General features: G+C 38.5%; 1 long non-coding RNA gene across 4 annotated transcripts in view; it reads right to left on the minus strand.

The window, feature by feature from the left end:
- The window catches only part of LOC138156087 (uncharacterized), a 73,791-nt gene that overhangs the window by 33,451 nt on the left and 22,726 nt on the right, over positions 1-17,614 (minus strand). For 3 of the 4 annotated variants that reach the window (XR_011167058.1, XR_011167059.1, XR_011167056.1), the window contains exons 1-2: positions 13,114-13,328; positions 6,427-6,514 (exon numbers count right to left, since the gene is read on the minus strand). This is a non-coding gene — a long non-coding RNA (uncharacterized lncRNA). Of the gene's footprint in view, positions 1-6,426; positions 6,515-13,113; positions 13,329-17,614 lie in introns of those variants that run through there. The other variant, XR_011167057.1, reaches the window with a different exon arrangement.

A 17,614-nucleotide genomic window follows, 5' to 3' on the forward strand; every position in this document is an offset into this window, starting at 1 on the left:
CCCTTAAAAGGCATTTATTAAAAGTGTGGTCTTATTATATGAATAGCAGTTCTCTTTAAGTCAGGGAGAGGAAAAGCTAATTGAGCTGCCTATGTCTGGACTATTCGTAGCAGTCCAGCATGTTAATTAGTCACTAACTTGGATGTTGTATTGTTCTAACAGAATGTAACTCATTGCAGTACTACTCAAAGTGATTCTTTGAGACTAGAGGAACCAGACATGTCTAATAATTCAAGCACCTTAAAATAATTTTAATATAATTTATTATAATATATCTGTGCAAGTGCACTTTAAATGAAAATAATTATAGGCAGACACTATAGCTGTAGTACAAAATTAAAAAAAAAATCATCCCACAATATTTTCTTTGCATCATGGATTAAAAAAAAATGCAAGGAATTCATTGATGCAACTTGGTCCTTCAAGGTATTCTTGAATTTCAGTTCTTTCAATCAGACAAATATACTTGAACGGCCAACAAACACAGCAAAATAGCTGCCAGGACCCCCTGTTTTATGTCTACTGAAGCAGAGTGGCCAGTGGAGAGCCCTAAATCCTTATGAAGATCTTGGTCTCTAGGTGGCAGTGGAGGGCAATAGCTATTGCTGAAGCAGTTGACTGATAAAAGTCAGTTCTCTCTATGATTATTCAATAAATTTCAGTGGCTCCCTATTACCTCTGGGATCAAGCATAAAATCTCCTTGGGATTCAAAATTCTTCCTAATACGGCCCCTTCCTCTCTTCTCATTCTACTTATACTTTAAGATCACTTTTGTGATCCAGAAATGCCTTTCTTCTTCCTGTCTCTTGCACTCAACATACCATCTCCACACTGCCTTTTCACTGTCTGTCCCCCATGCCAAGCATACCCTCCCTCCCCAGGTTTGCCTCCTGGCTTCCTTTAAGACTCACTTTATCCAAAATGACTTTCCCCATCTCTCCCTCTTCTATGAACTCTAAAAAATCTTCTGTGTGCATAATTTCCATGTTTTTTTCCTCATTCAAATGTGGGTTCCTTAAAGGCAGGGTCCATGCTTTTTGCCTTTCTGTTTAAAAACAGCACAGTGATTGGCAACTAGAAAGCAATTAATAAATGCTTGCTGACTGAATATTGACTGCCAAACTTCTACAATTCCAAAAGATCAGCTTTTCAGACAAACCCACCCCTCCCCCAATTCCCTCAGGGTCCTGAGTCTTAGTAACTCACCTTTTCCTTAAGAAGTAAAAATAAAATGAACAACAAAATTCCCCCATCCACATGAGTAATTAAAACCTAAAAAAACTAACCTTATCACATCAAAACACTGTTCATGAATGGTTCTTATATGTTAGGGGGCTGTGGGTTTCATACTAAAATAGACAAGGAAATAAGGGTGTAACCATCTTGGGTGACTAAAGGTCACACAGGGTGTCCAAAAACTCTTAGTGTAGCATTAAATTTCAATAGCTTAAAACTATACTAACTCTTCTGAGACATCTTATATATAAAAGGACCAGGATTTTACTCCAGTAATCCTACAGTCATTGGAATGGACCTCTGCATCCTCTGCATGTTGTTTTTTGATTTTTTTTAACAAATTATTATTTTTTTCTTTTTAAATTTTGAATTCTAAATTCTCTCCCGCCCTCTTGAAAGTCCTCCGTTTCATTACATATGCATTTTTCTTTTCTTGTAAAGGATTATTCTCAGTTTTGTTGGATGGGTGCTCTTGGTTGTAATTCCAACTTCTTTCCCTCCCTATCTTATTCCAAGACCTCTGATCCTTTTATGTAGAAGATGCTAAGTCCTATGTAACCCTGAGAGTGGCTCCACCATATTTGAATTGCTTCTTTCTGTCTGTTTGCAATATTTTCTCCTTGACATTAGAGCTCTGGAATTTGGCTCTAATATTACTGGGAGTTTTCATTTTGGGATCTTTTTTTAAGAGGTGATTGATGGATTTTTTTCAGTTTTTATTTTACCTTCTGGATCTAAGATATCAGCAGATTTCCTTTGTAATTTCTTGAAATATGATGTGTAAGCTCTCTCTCTCTCTCTCTCTCTCTCTCTCTCTCTTCCAATAATTCTTATTTTCTCTCCCCAATTTTTTTTTTCGCTAACCTTTTTTTTTCTTATGAGATATTTCACTTTTTCTTCTTTTTTCTTTTTCTTTTTTTTTTTTTGGCTTTGTTTTCCTGTTTATTAAAGGGTCATGGAGTCATTAGCTTTCAGTTGCCCAATTCTATCTTTAAATTTTTTTTTCAGTAAGCTTTTGTACATCTTTTTTTTTTCATTTAGCCAATTTTATTTTTTAAAAAGTTCCTTCCTTCAGTGACTTTTTGTGTTTTGTTTAGCATTAGACCAATTCTAATTATAATATATATACAGAGAGAGAGAGAGAGAGAGAGAGAGAGAGAGAGAGAGAGAGAGAGAATTTACAACATTGAGTTCTACAAGCATTTGAGTTCCAAATTTTCTCTCCCTCCCTCCAAACCCCCCTTTCCAAGAGGGCATGTAATCTGATATAGGCTTTATGTATACATTCACATTAAACATATTTTCACATTAGTCATGTTGCAAAGAAGAATTATAACCAATGGAATGAACCATAAGAAAGAAGAAACAAAACAAAAAAGAGAGCAAATAGTACGCTTCAATCTGCATTCAGACTCCATAATTCTTTCTCTGAATGTGGATAGCATTTTCCATCAACAGCCTTTTGGTATTATCTTGGAACCTTGAATTGCTGAGAACAGTCAAGTCTATCAAAGTTCATCTTTGCACAATGTAGCTGTAACTGTGTACAATGTGTTTCTGGTTCTGCTCCCCTCACTCAGTATCAGTTCATATAAGTCTTTGCAGGTTTTTCTGAAGTCCGACTGCTCATCATTTCTTATAGCAAAATAGCATTCCTTTACATTTATATACCACAACTTTTTCAGTCATTCCCCAATTGATGGGCATCCCCTCAATTTCCAGTTCTTTACCACCACAAAAAGAGCTGTTATAAGTATTTTCTGTAAATGTGGAGTCTTTTCCCATTTGTATGATCTCTTTGGAATATCGCCCTAGAAGTGGCATTATAGGGCCAAAGGTTATGCACATTTTTATAGTCCTTTTGGTATAGTTCCAAATTATTCTCCAAAATGGTTGCATCAGCTCACAATTCCACCAACAGTGAATTAGTATTCCAATTTTCCCGTATCTTCTACAGCATGTATAATTTTCTGTTTTGTATGTTAGTCAATCTGACAGGTGTGATACGGTACCTAATAGTTGTTTCTATTTGGATTAATGTAATCAATAGTGATTTGGAGCATTTTTTTCATATAACAATAGATATCTTTAAGTTCTTCCTCTGAAAACTGTCTGTTCATATCCTTTGATCATTTGTCAGCCAATTCTATTTTTGAGGTATTATTTTCTTCAGGAATTTTTTGTGCCTTTTTTATTAAGTTGTTGGGTTCTTTTTTTGGAGGGGGGAGGGCAGGGCAATTGGGGTTAAGTGACTTGCCCAAGGTCACCTGGCTAGTAAGTGTTAAGTGTCTGAGGCAGGATTTGAACTCCAGTTCTCCTGACTCCAGGGCCAGTGCCTTATTCACCCTGCCACCTACCTGCCCCTTTTATTAAGTTGTTAATTCTGTTTTCATAATTTTGTTTCATCACTCTCATTTCTTTTCACATATTTTTTTTCTCTAACACATATCTTTCTATATCTGTTCCTATACTCCTTGATAGGTTTAGGTCTAATTAGCATTTCTCTTTGAGTCTTTGGTTGTGTTATTGTCTTCTTTTGAATTTGTGTCTTGTTCTTCCTTGCCAGTAATAGCTTTATATAGCCAAGTTCTTTTCTTTTTCTTCTTTTTAAAATTTCCCTTTTTGCTGATTTTTCCAGTCTATTTCGTGACCTTGAACTTTATGTCAGATTTGTTTTCTGCTCACCTGGGATTGGGGAGGCACTGTCCCAAATTTTAGGCTATTTTATACTGCTGTTTTCAGAGCTAGTTCTTTGGGGCCTGCAAATTTTTGTTGCTTCCAAGGTGGCATGATGCTCAGAGAAATGTGGTCCTGCTCTCCTGGTCTGCACTCTCACCTTTACCCAAGAAGGCCTACTTTTTTTCATCCAGAAGCATTAATGTTCCTCTTGACCCTGGAACTGAGACCATTCCCTCATCCCCCACTTAACTATGACCCACCAAACACACTCCTCTACACCCTGGAACTGCAATCCAGAATGTCTCTGGACTGAGAGCTCCCAAAGCTGCTGCTGCTACTACCTCCTCTAAGGCCCACTGCTGGTGCTGCCCACAGGTCTATGCGCTCTGGTCTGGCTTCCATCCCATTGTCATGGACCTCTCCTGTCAGCCTCATGAGTTTTATTAGGCAGGAAAAAATTTTCACCCAAACCTCTTCTTGTCTCTGCCACTCCAAAATTTTATTTTAGGCATATTTTAAAGTTATTTGGAGGGGAATTTGGGGGGAGAATGTAGTTGGGCTGCCACCTTTATTCTACCATCTTGGCTCTGCCACTGCTTACAACATTTATCAGAGTAAAGGATTTGCCTGTGTCAAACTTTTCTTTGGATAATAAGAATCATCTCCCTCTCCCTATAGCACTTTTAGATTTGCAAAGTGGTTTAGCTACATTAACAATTTTGATAATTTGACTAATTAAAATTATAGCTCTTCTTTATATAACAATTTAAGGTTTACAAAGTGCTTTAATTCATTAATCAATTTGATGCTTACCACAATTCCTGTCAGGTAGGTGCTATCCATTATCCCCATTCTACAAATGAGGGAAAGGAGACTGAAAGAGGTTAAGTGACTTGTCCAGGATTGGGGAAGATCACACGTCTAATAAGTGTCTGAGGTGGGATTTGAACTTAGGTCCTGCTGATTCTGTTTCTAGTAATCTATGCAGTATGCCATGGTTTTAAAATCAAAGCAGTTGTTTCTTCCTTCACTTCAGAAGCACAGACTTCCAAATGACAATTGGCTCTGCTTCCAGCCCAGTACTCATGGTTATCATATGAGGAGGCAACTTTTATGGAAACAGCACCAGCTTTAGCCACTATTTGCTAACCAGCAGTCACCCAAATAAGCCTGTCTGGCTGAAGTGGATAGGAGCCCTGAGGAGAGACAGACACATTTGCATGTACAGGGTCACCTTGACAATTATGTCCCTTCAGACCATGATGGGGACAGTTTAGGTTCCTGAATCCAAGAGATTTTTGAATAACAATACTCCTGGCCTGGTGCCCTCAGACATCATCCTGGGAGCAAGCCTGTGCAGACACAGCCTGGAAGCTACGGCTGCTGGTGCTATAACCAAAGCTACCAAAGACTCAGAAAAGAAAATTCTTGCTACCAAAGTTCTTAGTACTGTCACATTGTTCTACATTAGAAAAATGATATGAATATACCAGTGTGACATTACAGAAGAAGCATGAGCATATGCTAAGCTGCTGGACCTTAAGGGTCATGGAACTTTTCCTTCTAGCTTACAGCTGAAACTTTGCACAGGAATTGTCTCCCCACGAGATTGTCAGCTCCCTGACATCAGGGGTTGTTATACTTTACTATTTATATCCACGGTACTTACAGTGCAAAGTCACAAATCTCACTTTCCCCTCCAGTCAAATGTGTCCAGTGGCCATATATGGCCCAGGATGCAGTGGAGGAGCTTGGTCTTTTCAAGCTAATCTCTTTAACAGACCTCAGTTTGACTGAGCCAATGGTCATTCAGTGATTAAGATAGAGAATAAGCCAAAGAATGGCCTTAAAAAAAATTAATCTAGGGGTGGGTAGGTGGTGCAGTGAATAGAGCATCGGCCCTGGAGTCAGGAGGACCTGAGTTCAAATCAGGCCTCAGACATTTAACACTTACTAGCCGTGTGACCTTGGGCAAGTCATCTAACCCCAATTTCCCTGCCTCCCCTCCTCCAAAAAGCTTCCCCCCCCAAAATGATATTTTAGGGGAAGACCCACAGAATTTCTGACCAAAATAGAAGCAATTGTTATTTACATTTATCCTGAGTCAATCAGGGTCCAAACAGCAACCAAGTAGGGCTTGGTCTGGGACCAGAGTGATTTGGCATTAATACTGGTCTTTAAGAGAAAACAAAACAAAACAAAAAATTCAATTCAATTCACTTGCATATCATTGTATCACCTCCCTGATGAAATGGTTCTCTTTGAGAAGGAAGGACAAACAGCAGCAGGAGCTTAGCATAGTGTTTGCCATGTGGTAAGTACTTAATAAATCATTCATTAATTCATTTATTTATACATTGATTAAAATATTTCAAAAGGACCTGGTCTAAGTAAGATATGATTTTAGGGAGTGAAGGTTAAAATAAGAGATAGAAAAAAAAAACTATAAATAGAATACACCAAGAAGGAAAAAATAAAAGAAGCAAAATTTTTCTTTATCACTGACTTACCTAAAAATGTTCATTCCTTCACATTTTACAATTTGTTGCCATTGATGTTCTGAAACAATACCAAAGTGAGCAATGAGAAAGGGGTGACCTAGGAGGAAGCAGAGAGAAGGAGACAGTGCTGAGATTGTCTGATAGTCATTGAATGAAATTCCAGGAACTCATTCACAATCTGCCTTTCTGGAATGTCCAAATATTTTCCCCTGAAGGTGAAGATTCTTTTGAAGTCAGTGGAAACTGCACCCATAAAAGAGAAACTCAGGTGATGTGGAAGGTTCACGAATGTGCCTCCTACTTTTTATGGCTACTTTTTGTCCCTCTGAATGCTTCACATCCAGGCATAAAGACAGATTGGGTTAAAATGCTAGGAAGAAAAGTTCCTCTCAAGAGCCACATATGTCCCTACTCCCTGTGGCCCTGATACATGAAAATACACAAATACACACACAAGTACTAACATGTTTTTTTTCCTTCAAGTGAACAAACACAAAGTTTAGAAATAGATTATAAATACAATGAGGGAAGGAAGGAAGGAAGGAAGGAAGGAAGGAAGGAAGGAAGGAAGGAAGGAAGGAAGGAAGGAAGGAAGGAAGGAAGGGTGACTTCCCTAGGCCACATTGCTTGAAGGACAGCTCCATCCCCAAAAGCTAACTATTGCTCTTAAAGAGATTAAGGGAAGAAGGTGCCCAATTTCTATGCCAGTGGCTCCAGCCCTCACTGGTTGTGTTCCCTTCATTTTAGGGGAATATTTCAAACCTCAGTCTGCAGAGGGGAAGTGAATTAAGTTCACAATTGAACAGAGTTCCTCTATAACAGAGTTCTTTCAAATTCCAAGACCAAAGCAAGTGTGTGCTAGAATCTCTTGCCTCTAAGCTCACCATGGTTAAATTCCAGGTTTGATAGCTTCACTTATGCCTAGAATTGAAAAAAGATGAATAAAAGAGACTTGACTTAAACCCCAAGTCCATTTCTTGGGGACAGAGGGTCTAAAAGCAAGGGTAGGAGGTAGCCCTTCCCCAACTCATTTTAATTATTGGTGACTATGCTTGGGTTGACCTCACATAATTTTTAGAGATCATACCAGGGATTTTTAATGTTTTGTTTTGGTTTGGTTTGGGTTTTTTGAGGGAAGGCAAGTGGACATGGAGGATTCCTTTGACAATCTAATAAAGCCTAGGAAAAGAAAGCCCTTCTCAGATGATTTTTTGTGTGTTTGTTTTAAATCACAATTGATAGAAATCGTAATTTTCAGTTAGAGGCTAATGAAAATAAGAACATAATTTTAAATTTTCATCCAACTTCATGGACCTCTAGAAATTTATCCAGAGAATTCTTAGAAGTCTATGGTCCTCAAGTTAACAACCTTTGTTTTAGGCTAACTCCTTCCCTTTACAAGCCAGGAAACTAAGGTCCAGGGCAAGGAAGTGACTTGCCCTGGGTCACCCGAAGAATATATCATTTCAGGGTGGCTAGGTAGCACAATGAATGAATAGAGCACCAGCCCTGGAGTCAGGAGGACCTGAGTTCAAATTCAGCCTCAGACACTTAACACAAAACTAGTCATGTGACTTTGGGCAAGTCACTTAACCCCAATTGCCCTGCCTTCCCCCTCCAAAAAGGAAAAAAAAAAGAATATATCATTTCCAGGACTTTAATACAGATTTTGTAACTAGAAAGTCCAGTGTTCTTTTCACTATACAATGCTATTTTAATTTAACATAAAAAGTTTTTCTTTTATTTTAAAGAAGAAAAAGAACAACCCTGATGATAAAGCTCTGTCTTCTATATTTTATTGGCATTTTCTATGTCTGCATTAACAAATTTTGACTACCTTGTGAAGTTTGTCCTTGAATGGTCTCTCATTCACCAGCTCTGATTTTATATATATATTAAAATTGTTCTTATTGTGCAGTCATGTCCAATTCTTCATGACCCCATTTGAGATTTTTTTGGCAAGGATACTGAGGTGCTTTGTCATTTCCTTTCCCAGCTCATTTTATAGATGAGGAAATAGAGACAAACAAAATTAAGTGATTTGCCGAGGGTCACACATCTAGAAAGTGTCTGAGACCAGATTTGAACTTAGGAACATAAGTCTTCCTGACTCCAGCCTGGCACTCTATCCACTGCATTACCTAGCTGCCCATGTATTAAAATAACAGGTAGTAAAATATCAGGTAAGGCCAAGTAAACTATCAATCATCCCTGAACCTGGGAGGGAAGGCCAGACTGCACTCATCTGTTGAATTCACTCTCCCCTTCCTTCATATTGGTGGAAATTCTGAAGCAACTCATTTCCCTTCTATTGTGGGGCTTTTCTTTCAAACTCTGTGGGTGTTACCCCTGAAGGAAAGACAAATTGGTTGCCTTTTTTGTAAGCTCACTTCTGAAGTTACAATGGCTTATATCTATTTGCTTTTTGTTTTTAGTTGTTTTTTTTTTTTGTATTTTGTTAAGAATATCTTGGTCCTGGAATCTTTATCAGTCATCCCAAGTTTAGACAGGAAAACCTGGTTTCAATCCCTGTCTCACAAAGTTATTAGCTGTGTGACCTTATACAAGTCATCTACCCTCTCTCAGCCTCAGTTCTCTAATTATAAAATGGAAATAATAAAGACACCTCACAGGATTTTTGTGAGGTTCAAATGAGATAACATATGTCAAGTACTTTATAAAACTTAAAGCATTATATAAAAGCTAGTTCTTATTACTGCTTTCTCCAGTTTGTCCTAATGACTCACACTCCAATTCAGTTCCAGCTGAACAAACAGCCTTCTGTCTCTGAACAGAGGATTCACTCCTTCCTCTTCTTTTTTAACTCTGGATCTGAGTAATAAGCAAAATACAACAAACTGTTCACATTTGCCAACATTATTTTAATATTATATATCAAAAGTTTAGAAATAAAAGTAAAATAAACTACTGATATCAAACTTCTTGCCTTTTCAAGTAGGAGGGGGTGGCAGGAAGGAGGGAAAGAATTTGGAACTGAATATTTTTTGGAAACAAATGTTAGAATTGACAAATATTTAAAGAAAAGAATATATTTTTTTAAATGAAAATGCACAGTGCTCCTCAAACCCCCTTTTCAAGGGATGGGGTGAGGGTAGAAAAAAAGCATTTATTAAGTGATCACTGTCCAGGCACTGTGCTAAGCTCCTTACAAGATTTTCTGTTAATCTTCACCAAAAGCAAAGCAAAACAAAACAAACAAAAACCATCTGTGAGGTTGGTACTTTTATTATCCCCATTTTACAGTTGAGGAAACTGAGTCAGGCAGTGACTATGTGGTTTGGTCATATAGATAGTGTCAGAGACCAAATCTGAAATCTGGACTTCCTTATTCCAGGCTCTTTACTCTATCCACTCTGTCACCTAGTTTCCTTCAATGATGAAAAGCAAAATCTTAAAGTGAGTACACAGACATCTGACTTCCCTCTATAAATTGTGTCACTATTGTCTCTTTTCCCAACCAACAAGTAATAGTTGTGTTCATTTCACCTAAGTCAGAGTAAACACTTAGATTTCCCCCCTTGTCTTCCTCTCAGCCTCTTTGCAGATTCTCCTACTTCTGACTGTCTCTTGCTTTCCTCACTTGCAATGAATGGTTCCTCTCTCTTCTTCACACTGGTTGGTTTGTTGGATTCCTCATTCTTCCACCAATGATGACTTCTCCCATACTCTTTCTCTCATTGCCACCAATCTCTTTGACCTCAAGGCTTTGAGGAAATCAGACTAGTCTAAGAATACTGGGGTGGGAAATAAAAGTGATCATCATAGAGTATAAGCAAGTCTACAGCAGAAGCCTTAACATACTAGAGCCTGCATACAATGTGTGGCAGTACTCTATAGTGAATAGAGAGCTATCTGATGGATACATACTGGGCTGCATGACCCTAGGTAAGTCACTTAATTTCTTATTATCTAGTGCAATTGACTAGGACCAACAGTTGCAGAGTATGTGCTGATCTGAATTGGTAGAGAGAGTGTCCTCACTGGAGGTTGCCTATACCAATGAACTCATAGGCATTGATAATGCCAAAACATGATAATATGAGCATCAAGGACCACCTTGAATAGGAAGAAAAGTCACCAAACAGTGGCATGTAAATGAGGGGAAAATGCAGAAGGAGGAAGTCAGTGGTTAATCTGATTGTGCAAGTGATCAACAAACATTTATTAATCACCTACCATATTCCAGGCACTAAGAACTCTCTTAGAAGAAGATACCTCTGAAACCTAACTTTTGCTTGACTAACTAGTGATGATCTTAGTACTGGAGTATACCAAGGGGTGCACAGCTCATTCATATCTCCTCTGCTCATAGGCACAATGCTGGTGATAGCTGTATTTTAAGTAGCATGCTCCTCCGATAATTTAGTGAGTCAGTTATTTCTTATGCCTTAACAATGAGCTGTCCTGGCAAGGGTAGGTTAGGGTGAAAACAGCTCAGTTCTGTTGACATTTATATACATAAGAAGGTGAGAGTGGATATGGGAAGTCTTTGGTCAAAGTCTAAAGACCTTCTATTTGAAGGATCTAAGCAGCAAAAGTCTTAGTGAACCAGTCTGAAAGGCAAGAGGTACTTGTAGCAACATCACATACTTGAGAGAGTCTGGAGATAATCTCAGTCCAGATTCTGGCTTCAGCTCTTCTTCTTCTTCTTGGTTTCTTTTTTTTTTTTTGCTTTTTTTTAAAAATTTTTTTGGAGGGTAATTGGGGTTAAGCAACTTGCCCAAGGTCACACAGCTAGTTTTTGTGTTGTGTCTGAGGCTGGATTTGAACTCAGGTCCTCCTGACTCCAGGGCCAGTGTTCTATTCACTGAGCCACCTAGCCACCCCTTCAGCTCTTCTTAGCTGCTATATGACCTTAGTCTTTTAGTTTCATTTTTTTTTTCTCATCTGTAAAGGACAGATAATAATATTTGGGATGTTCACATCCTTTAGTGGGCTGTTGTGAGTAAAACATTACAAAAGGGAACCATTACAATTATAGAAAATGTGTGATTTAGCATGATAGGACCACAAATTCAATGCTAGAAAGATTATAGACCTTATAATGAACCACTGATTTTAAGCATCAGGGAAGGGGAGTTCACATAGAATGATTTGCCCAAAATCAGTAAGCTAGAAGGTAAAAATTATTGTTCATCTTGTATTCTCAAAGAGGACCATGACATCAGGGAGGTGATGCCATGACCTGCAAGTGAATTGGATTAGAAGAGAGGCAGAGCCGTGCAGTCCTCAGCCATACTCTTTCCTCCAATGGCATTTGAGTCCAGTGGCAAGAAATAGATCAGGATGCCTGGAGATGGCCCCGGGTCCGTGGGAGACCTTGGCCTTTTTAGCTAAGGTCTTTCTCAGGTCTAAGTTTGTCTGAGGGAACGCTAATTCAGTGAATAAGACTAGGTTGGAAATGAGACAAAGAATGGCCTCTTTTAGTAGGTAAAAAAGTTGGGTTTTGAATGCATCTACTTGACTCCCAATCCAGCATTCTTTCTACTGGAGCTAGGGAATTTGGATCAGAATTCTGGTTGTTTTACTTAATCCCTGTGTGGTCTTGTGCAAGTTAATTTATCTCTCTTGACTTTTATTTGCTCTTGTGTAAAACTAGGGAAATGGATTCGATAATCCCTAAGATTTCCTTTACCTTTAAGTCCTATGAACCTATACCCCTATAAACTGATGCAGTGCAAAGCAAAGCTAATAATCACTTGCACTTATATATTGCTTTAAGATTTTCAAAACATTTCATTTATCTTATCTGATTGATTCTCACAACATTCTCTGAGGTAGGTGCTATTATTATCTCCATTTTACAGATAAAGAAACTGAGTCTGAGAGAGGTTAGATAACCTGGTCAGAGTCATCCAACTGATAAATGTTGCAGGTAGATTTGAATTCAGATCTTCCTGACCTAAAATCAGGCACTAAAACCAAATTAAACGTACCTTAAAAGAAAGCTGTATTCTGAGGATTTCTGATGACCAATCCTGAGCGTGAAAAACAGACAAACTTGTGCCCTTTGTAGAAGCATAGGAAATGATGGAAACATAATAGTAAGCACAATGCCAGGAATGGTCACTCTGCTAGTTTGTTTTATTTTACAGACCTTCTGTGTTACAAGAGAGGAGTTGAGATGCGGCTGAAAATTTTGAAATGATTGGGATGAAAAAAAAAAGTAAATCAATATTTTTTAATCACATACAAATGGAAGGGATAAATAAATGTATTCACCCATAAAACTTGGTTTGACACCCCTCCCCTTCGTTTTACCCCCCTAGTGCTAGCTTTCCTTAAATGGGAGATTTTTAATCTAAAAGTTTGGAACCTTGCAAGCATTGCCCACTTTGGCTCAGGTTCCTTCCAAACTGGAACCCTTTTTACTTTATTTCATAGGCCCCCATCTCTGAGAACTCTGGCCTGTGAACTGAGAATTCCCCTTTCTGCCTGGGCTGAAAGCTCTCTGGTTCTCCATTCACATTGATGTTTTTTGTCTTTTGGCCCACATTCCCACCTCCTCTTCTCACTTCATCCTCTCCTACGCATAGCACTCACTCTCTGTCCATTTCTGACTGCTGTCAGGCTCCTAGCTCATTTTGCACACTCTTTCAGCAGAACACTCTTTTGGCCAGCTCCCAGGAACACATAGTTACATGTGAGGCCCAACCTCACTCTACTTTGACTTACCAGACGGTGGTCACAGGTAGCTGCCCAGAGATCAGCCTGGCCTGAGCCAGGAAGGGATGGGAGGTCAGGTCCCTCTGTGCCACAGGCATCCGGTGCTGAATTCTGGCCAGCAACTTCTCCAGAAACAGTGCCAAGAAGAACAAGAAAATATCAAATGTGAAACTTTCCTTCCCACTCCTCCCACAAATAATTCTCCCCTAGCCACCCGTGTTTTCATTCCTGGAAGCTTAGGGGTGTCGTTTATTTACTACATCTCCACCCACTCCAACTCCCTAGTTAAACCTGTCTCTATAACATTTCCTCTTGCCTGGAATGAACCCAGACATATTTCTCACCATCACTCAGGAACTGGACCTAATAATTATAAGGATAGAGAATAACAATATAAGGGACCTCCAGGTGAGGAAACTTCCTCTATCGATGTCAGAGGACACCTTCTCCGAAACTTATACACTTAGAGAATTTTCTAGGGCAACCAAAGAAGTCCACAGACAATGTGTGTCAAAGGCAGAGCTTGAACTTGTCTTCCCAAATTTGAAGCCAGTTCCCTATCCACTCTACCATCCTATCTCTTCAACAACAATGGCAAAGGCAACAATAATAATGCCGCAACAGTAGCAGAAATGAAAACAGCAATAACAGCAGCTTCAACAACAAAAACAATAGCAACAACAACAGCCGCAGCAGCAGCAGTGGAACTCTCATGAATCTATGTGTTCATCTCCTACAAACTCCGCCCCCCCCCATTTTTATAGAATGGAGGGGAAAAAAATAATGGAACAGAAACTGAAGAAACTGCAATTGAAGTGACTTGCTCACGGTCACATGGGTAGTAAATTACAGAGCCAGGATGGTATGAGATCCTTTCGTCAAATCCTCTCATTTTATAGGTGTAGAGATTGTGACCCCGAGTGAAAGATCTTGTCTAAATTCACCCAGACCAAAGCAGAAATGGGATTCTAATCCACACTGGATTTCCTATTGAGTGTTTTTGCTACTAATTTGCTACTACTCTCCCACCCCGACTTTTGAGGAAGTCAGGGTAAAATGACTTGGCCAAGGTTACACAAAACTAGCACATGTCTGATGTCAGATTTGAACTCAGGTCCTCCTGATTCCAGGGCCATTGTTCGAGCCACTCTGCTACCTAACTGCCCTTGCTACTCACTTTTGTACAGTGTTTTACACTTTAGAAGTTTTTCCTCACAACAATCTGTGAAACAGGTAATGCAAATGTTGCTTTGATGTTTCAATGACTCCAAACCAAGTCTTATTAGTGCAGACTCAGAGAGATCATCTAATCTAAAACACTAATTTTACAGAGGAGGAAACTGAGATCTCAAAGCTGCAAGTGATTTAACCACAATCATCTATCTAGTTAATATGTGAGCCAGGAGCATTAGGCAAAATGGTCAAATAAAGAATATTTTCCTTTGTTGATATTTCTCTGATCATTTTGGTAGCCTATGGCTATGAATAACCCAAGGCCCTAATAAATTTCCTCAAGTTCTTGTTCTTACCTGCTATCCTTCCATAAAATGGATCATCCTAAGCCTCATTTCATTTTATTGTTATTAGACATCTTGACTTACTAATCTCTAGTAAATGTACTTATTCAATAGATTTTGTTCAGGTGTCATTATTGGGGGTTTTTTTTTTGGCTTTTTTATGGGGGGGGGGAGACAGGGCAGTTGGGTTTAAGTGACTTGCCTAACATCACACAGCTAGTAAGTGTTAAGTGTCTGAGGTTGGATTTGAACTCAGGTCTTCTGGACTCCAGAGTTGGTACTCTGTTCACTAATCCACTTAGCTGCCCTTCAGGTATCATTATTAATTTTTTACTTGGGGATTAGTGAGGAGTATTTTAATGAGTTCCCCTCTCTAAGAGAATTCCTAGAGAGAAGATGTTTCAATTCAACAATAGTATGATTCAATGGAAAGAATTCTGAATTGTAAGTCAATGGATTTGTGTTTGAATCTCAGCTCTTCAGCTTACTAGTTGGGTGACCTAGGGCCAGATGAATAACCTCTCTGGCCTTATATTCTCCATCTATAAAATGAAGGGCTTGGATTAGGGAACTTATAAGTACTCTTCAGACTCTAAATCTATGATCCTATAGCAAATAATCATTAATATTTGACATTTTCAGCATCTGTCAATGATTAGTCAGGGGTAAGCAGTCTTATATTTTGGGACAAGGGGCCTTTATCTATCCTAAATATATATTTTGTGGATATCTGCTTAGTCATATTACCATAATGAGGATAGTTCTGTTAGCACACATTCAGATGGAATGCATAATAACTTGTTAGAATATGTGACAATAATCTGGAAATCACTAGAAAGGTCACTGGGGAAAATATTCACATTGTGAGATATTTATATAAATAAATAACATGGTAAACAGGCAAAACGAACTTGAAATTTTGATGTAAGGAGATAAATATTATCTGATAAGTGTCAGAAAGGGTTTTGTGGGCTAGGACTCTTAATTGAAATATGGCAATATAAAGAAAATGTGTTCAAAAGAAAATAAATGATAGAAGAGGAAGAATATACATCAAAAGATTACACACGTGAGGAAATTTCTTAGGCTTGATTGTGGAACCCACCTTTAAAAACACTTGAGTAAGCAACAGGGCTTAAAGAAAGACAAAAACAGAACAAAACAAAAATATTTTGGAAATATACTACAAATGGTCCTTCCCAATAAGGAGTTTCACTTCTAAATTCTATCAAATAGCCAAGAAGAAGGAGGATTATGTAGTACACGAAACATAGTTAAAATGGAATTCAGGAGACATGAGTTTCTGTCCCACATCTTTCAAAATTTTAAGTTTGGACAACCTGCTGTTTGCCTACATGTCTCAGCTTCCTCATCTGTAAGCAATGAGAAAACATTGTGTTTTCTCTTGCTCCAAATGGCAACTTAATGAAGTCTAAAGGACCTTTAATACTCTAGAACTTTATAATTCTGTTGTTCAAAACTATCTAATACAAGGAACACTTTAAGGAAATGGGATATTTTGCTTAAAGAAGAGAAGGCTCAGAAACGTTACTTCTGTCTTCTAATATTTGAAGGGCCAGAGTTTGGACTAGACAACTTGGAAAATCCCTTCCAAGAGTGATGAGGAAATTCTGAGATTTATCTCTTCTTTCTCTTATTTTTACAAAAGTCTTTAGCAAAAGCCATGCTATTTAGTACTTGTTGGATAAGGCTTTAAAAAAGAAATGACTTGCTAATAATTTTACGTGTAGGTCTTCATTAATTCATCTTTGTATTCTTTTTACTTTTCATGACTGTTGCATAATACCATTTAAAAAGGATGAATTTTAAAGCTTATCCTCACAGGAAGTTTGTAAGCTTCTCAAGGCAGAAGTCTCTACTCCTTTTGTATCTACCAAAGAGCATACTACAGTGCTGAAGACATATTGAATATGTAATAAAAACTTGTTGATTAATCAATAGAGAGTAAGGATGGACTTCCTAATGAGGTAGCTGTTGGAGTAAATGACCTCTGAGGTCCCTTTCTAAACAATTTAATCCAATCCCACAGGCATTTTTAAGTACCTGCTCTCTGTGCTAGGCATTAGAGATACAAAATCAAAATAGAAAACACTTCCTACCTTCAAAAAGCTTTCATTATACACAAAACAGGGAAAATAAAGGACAATGTAAAATTTAGTACTGAAACAATTTTTATAGACAAGAAGTGACATATATGAGTTCGTTCTTTCATTCAAACAATATTAAACACTTGCTATGTGCCCTGTGCCATGCTGAGGGAGATGCAAAGGTTGATGATGCATGGCCTCTCTCCTCAAGGATCATATCATCTAGTATAACATAAATTCTGCTAAAGTATGCAATATGCAAACATATAGGTATATCCAAGAAAAATGAGGAGTGAAGGAATGAGCATATCCAGAGGAATTAGAAAAGACAGCCTCTAGGTTTGAGGACATGATCTGATCCATGAGGGTAGTCAAAGATTCTAATAGGTAGAAGTGAGAAGGAATTGCCCTGTAGGGGAAAAGCCTGTGCAGAAAGCATGGTGGGAAAAGGATCATGCTGATTTCTGGAAGAAGGAAGTAGGTCAGTTTAAGTGGAACAGTGAGTATATGAAGAAGAATGCAGAAATAAGTCTGGGAAGGCAGGTTGGAACCAGCTTGTGATGAATTTTCGGTGCCAAGTTGCAGCGTCTCTGTGATTCTGTGATAGTTAACTGTACTCAGCCACTGGTAAAATGATCTAGAGTCTAAACAGAAGGTGGGACTTTCATGATGAGTTGTTTTAACGAATACCCTCTGTTCCTTCTTCAGCCAGAGGGAAGGATGGAGAGGGAGACTAACTTTCCCAGCGGCTGCAGGCTCAGAGCCACATCTCCACCCAGAATCCCAAATGAGAGAGAGAGAGACAGAGAGACAGAGACAGAGAGACAGAAAGACAGACAGAGAGAGAGAGAGAGAGAGAGAGAGAGAGAGAGAGAGAGAGAGAGA

This window comes from Petaurus breviceps, unplaced genomic scaffold, assembly GCF_028583685.1.
Source record: "Petaurus breviceps papuanus isolate PSGF00001 unplaced genomic scaffold, PetGlider_PUasm1.0 98, whole genome shotgun sequence".
Classification (NCBI taxonomy): Eukaryota; Metazoa; Chordata; class Mammalia; order Diprotodontia; family Petauridae; genus Petaurus; species Petaurus breviceps.